The sequence below is a fragment of the Ornithodoros turicata genome, chromosome 6 (assembly GCF_037126465.1).
Source record: "Ornithodoros turicata isolate Travis chromosome 6, ASM3712646v1, whole genome shotgun sequence".
Taxonomy (NCBI): Eukaryota; Metazoa; Arthropoda; class Arachnida; order Ixodida; family Argasidae; genus Ornithodoros; species Ornithodoros turicata.
Window position 1 is genome coordinate 53,750,821 of NC_088206.1, and position 4,918 is coordinate 53,755,738.

The window sequence follows — 4,918 nt, forward strand, 5'->3', positions numbered from 1 at the left end:
GGTATTAAGCTGTTCGAGTAGAAGTGACTTTCCCTGCTCGCTTAAGATAAATTGTGTATCCCTGTCCTGTGCTTTCTTCACGCAGGGACAATGCAAGTGACTATTTAGCATTATGCAATAGTTATCTGATAGCAGAAATTGGTGTCTTTGTCACAGTTTATTAGCGTGTGCCTCGTTATTTTATTTTATTTTTCTCTCTTATTGCTATGCGAGCAAAAGTGCGTGTAATTTTTCGCTGCTCTTTTCTTATTTTCTCTACTTTGATGTAGAAGAAAGCCTCCTGCGTAAAAGCTGAATAGTGTTCTATCAGTGGAAGTGGGGTTGTTTGTTTGATTTTGTTGGGTGTTCGATATCTTGATGAAGTAAGCAGTGCTTAATTTTGCAGGTTTCTGAGCAGAAATGCTGGTATCTGAGCACGGAGTAGAAATTGCTATATTTCTCTGCTCCCTAAGAAACTTTGTACGTCGTTTTCCAAGCAGACCGCGTTTAGTTTACGCGAAATGAACTTATGTATGCTCTATGATGATCCGCCGCAGGCTTAGCCCTTTTCCCCGATCACCAGTGTTTTCGCATCCGATGTCGCATGTCTAGACTTGTTCAGTAGTGACTTTCTTGCTGCAATTTTTACCCTTCGCTGATATCTTGTTGCTGTCATGTTGTGCTAGTCGCGTAGCGATAAGCGGTGATTCTCCGATTATTCCTAGGCGGTACGGCTTAAGCCTTTTCCCTGCTCACTGAAGGAAATTTGTGTATCCCTGTCCTGTGCTTTCTTTACGCAAGGGTAATGCGTCTGTGTATGTGGCACTATCATATACCAGACATGAGTGTCTTTTTCTTGGTTTATTGGTATATTTTGGTATTATATTGGTTTATTGGTTTTTTAAGTCAAGCAAAAGTGCGTGTAATATTTCGCTGCTTTTAGCAGTGCAGTGCAGTGAAGTAAGCAGTGCTTAATTTTGCAGGTTTTTGAGCAGAAATGCTGGTATCTGAGCACGGAGTAGAAATTTCTATATTTCTCTGTTCCTTAAGAAAATTTGTACGTCGTTTTCCAAGCAGACCGCGTTTAGTTTACGCGAAGTAGAAAAATGAAGTTGTGTATGCTCTATGATGATCCGCCGCGGGCTTAGGCCTTTTCCCCGATGAGCAGTGTTTTGTATGCGATGTCGCATGTCTGGGCTTGTTCAGTGTTGCAATTTTTACCCTTCGTTAATATCTTGTTGTCGTCTTGTGTTAGACGTTGAGCTTCGTAGCGATGTGCGGTAACGCTACGATTATTCCTGAGCGCTCTGTGTGTTCAATGCGTTGTCCTCTGTGCGTGCATGCGTGTGCTTTTGTTTTCTCCTGATTTGTGACGTCATCGTGGCATGTCTGGACTTGTTTAGCAGTGTTGCAGTTCTTCCCGCTGCTAGTATCTTGTTGGTGTCATGTTGTGCTAGCCGCGTGGCGATGTGTGGTGACCTGAGGTCTTAAGCCTTTTCCCTGCTCACCTAAGGAAATTTGTGTATCCCTGTCCTGTGCTTTCTTTACGCAAGGGCAATGCGTCTGCGTATGTGGCACTATCACATACCAGACCTGAGTGTCTTTTTCTTAGTTTATTAGCATATGCTTCAGGTTTTTTAAGTCAAGCACAAGTGCGCGCAATTTTTCGCTGCTCTCTTCCTCAAATCACCGATTTTACGCAGAAGAAAGTCGCATGGTGCAGCTGAGAAGTGGGTTTCTCTGATTGTTTGTTAGATGTTGTTAGGAGCTCGGTATGTTGAGGAAGTCAGCTGTTAAAGGTATCCGTGAAGATATGCTTGCATCTGAGCGCAGGATAGGAATTCCTGAAGCACGGCACCCTCAGTGTAAATTAATTATTTTGGATGTGAGACGGCTTCACTGCATGACAAGGCTGAAATGGGAAGAGAGAAAAAATTGGAGCGCTTCATTAGTAGCGATCCAAGTAATAGGGCAATTATAGTTTCCATAGAAAGTTGAATTTTAATGGGCTCCTAAAATTATAGTTTTGTAGAAGCTTTTCTAAACTGCAATGCAATAATCATTAATATAGTATAGGAATGCCATCATGTTCCCGTAAAGGCGTTCTGTCTTGTGCTTTGGAATGCGCGAACAGAACTTTGCTCCCAGGCTTTTCCCGCCTTTATGCTCGCAATGCGCGAATGGAACTTTGCCCACCCGGCTTCCGCGCCTTTTTTGCTCGCAGGTGTAGCCTCAGACAGCGAATGTATGAGCATAGAAAGGGTCATGTATTACATAAGCCTGGAGGTGATGTTGAGTGGTCTCACTTATTATTTTAAAAGAGCAGTGGTAGTTTACTGTAATTCTAATGACCATGATGAGCCTTTGGGGTAAAAATCGTTAATATGCGGGGTGCTTTTTTGTTGAATTTTAATGAGAGAATCAACGTCATTAAGAGTAGGACAAAGGAAATAATCTTGCGATTCAATAAATAATAGGAGTCTTTGCCGGTGTCTTCTTCTTCAGACAGGATGTGATGACGTCACGCAGTCTGTAGCAATGCGTTGACTGTTACTGAAAAAAGTGTAGCAAAATAGTGTGTATTGTCCTGGGCAGATTTATGATGAGCACTGTTTTTGAATAAGAGGAGTGCGTGTGCTTAGAAATAGTTTGATGCTGGTTTCCTTCTTTGTTTCTTTTCGCTTTTTCCCCCCTTGTCTGACAAATATGCGCTGACATGCCTGGGCTTGTTCTGACATGCTTTCCTTCTAGATGTAGATTTTTCCTTTTTGAAGAGAAACATTCTTGACGATAGTGCTGCCTTGAATGGGAATAGTGCTATTCTTAATACTTTTGCGATTCATTTAGTTCAGAGAGTATAACCGTGAGGGGGACAGGTGTGTGACTTTATTCAGGAGGAACAAAGCATCATTATTCAATTATCTGCCTGGCTCTCGGGTGGGCCTGGAGGTGATGTGGAGTGGACTCACTTATTATTTTAAAGAGCAGTGGTAGTTTACTGTAATTCTAATGACCATGATGAGCCTTTGGGGTGAAAATCGTTAATATGCAGGGTGCTTTTTTGTTGAATTTTAATGAGAGAATGAATGTCATTAAGAGTAGGACAAAGGAAATACTCTTGCGATTCAATAATTAATAGGAGTCTTTGCCGCTGTCTTCTTCTTCGGACAGGATGTGATGACGTCACGCAGTCTGTAGCAATGCATTGACCGTTACTGGAAAAAAGTGTAGCAAAATGGTGTGTATTCCCCTGGACAGATTTATGATGAGCACTGTTTTTGAATAAGAGGAGTGCGTGTGCTTAGAAATAGTTTGATATTGGTTTTCTTCTTTGTTTCTTTTCGCTTTTTCCCCCCTTGTTGTCTGACAAACATGCGCTGACATGCCTGGGCCTGTTCTGACATGCTTTCCTTCTGCATGTAGTTTTTTTTCTTTTTGTACAAGGCATATTCTTGACGATAGTGCTGCCTTGAATGGGAGTAGAGCTATTCTTAATACTTTTGCGATTCATTTAGTTCAGAGAGTAACCGCGAGGGGGACAGGTGTGTGACTTTATGTCTTGCTGAACCATTTTTTTTTTCCTGTACAGTAAGACTTTGGGAATGAAATGCTACAATCTCCTTTTGTCTATGGTGTTTTTCTGCAATAGTTCCCTACGCAATCATTATAGTAGAATAAAGGAAATAATCTAGGGATAGTGATTCAATAAATAACAGGTGCCCTGTCTAGAGCGTACGCGTCCTTGAGCCACGCACCTGCATGATGACCGCATACCGAGAGACTATTGTTTCAGGTTGACCTTGTCTAGAGGAGCATTAGTGGAAAAAAACTGTGTAGCCCTGAGACAATAGGATGACGTCACGACCAATGAGAACGGCCTGCAGGGGGCGCAAGGATTCACTTCTCTCTTGGACACTGACGGGTCTCGACACGCAAATTCTGCTCCTGGCGTTGGCCGTCAGTGGAAGAGCGTAGCTTCGGTGGGGTTCTGTCTGCCTCTGATGGGGTGCGGATGTGTGGTTCGTCACTGGTGAATGGTGTTCGACGATGCAGGTGGATTTTGTGACGAGCGGATTTACAATGAGGGAATGCTGTGAACGGGAAAAATGATGGTGAGTGTCTTTTTCACTCTTTTCAAGTGTTTGTTTTCCTCTGTTGCCCAGCAGTCGTACAATTTGTGCTGACGTGTTCTGACATGCCCCGATATGCATGCTTTCCTGTGTTGACGTTTTGTAATTTTTCTCTTTTGACAAGGAACATTGTTGTCTTGACGATAGTGCTGCCCTGAGTTCTGCGCTCCTGTTTACCTGTACTCTGTGTTGATTTGTTGAGTACCTAGTCCTCTTATTTGCCGTTGATGGAGTTACGTGTTAGGATATTTTGTTCTTTTGCAAGTCTCATTTAGTAAGACTTTGGAATTCCTACGATCAGCTTTCATGCATGGTGCTCTTCTGCAATAGTTTCCTATTCAGTTGTTATAGAATAATAAAGGAAATAATCTTGGGATAGTGATTCAATAAATAATATGTCCCCTGTCTAGAGCGTACGCGTCCTTGAGCCACGCAGCTGCATGATGACGTCATACTGTGGCTTCATTGTAGATTGACCAAAGGAGCATTAGTGGAAAAAAACAGGGTAGCCCTGAGACAATAGGATGACGTCACGACCAATGAGAACGGCCAGCAGAGGGCGCAGGAATGCTCTTCTCTCTTAGCCTCACGACCAATGAGAATGGCCAGCAGGGGGCGCAGGAATGCTCTTCACTCTTAGCCTCTCAGAGGTAGTCGCCCCAGAGGGCGCTAGGAGCGCGTATGCGTAGCGGCCGCGGAGCGGCGCCCCAGTCAGTTTCTCTCCGGCTGTTGCGGAAAGCAGACGTGCGCTCCCCGCGCTCGCTCAGTTTCTGGCTGGCTGTCGTAGAGAGCAGTCGCATCGGTCTGCG

The 4,918-nt window shown here is 43.7% G+C and overlaps 1 long non-coding RNA gene across 1 annotated transcript; it reads left to right on the top strand.

The window, feature by feature from the left end:
* The first annotated feature begins 3,847 nt into the window (after positions 1–3,847).
* Positions 3,848–4,655, top strand: LOC135398052 (uncharacterized). Its single transcript, XR_010423973.1, has 2 exons — positions 3,848–3,959; positions 4,033–4,655. It is a non-coding gene; the product is annotated as an uncharacterized LOC135398052 (long non-coding RNA).
* The last annotated feature ends 263 nt before the right edge of the window (positions 4,656–4,918 follow it).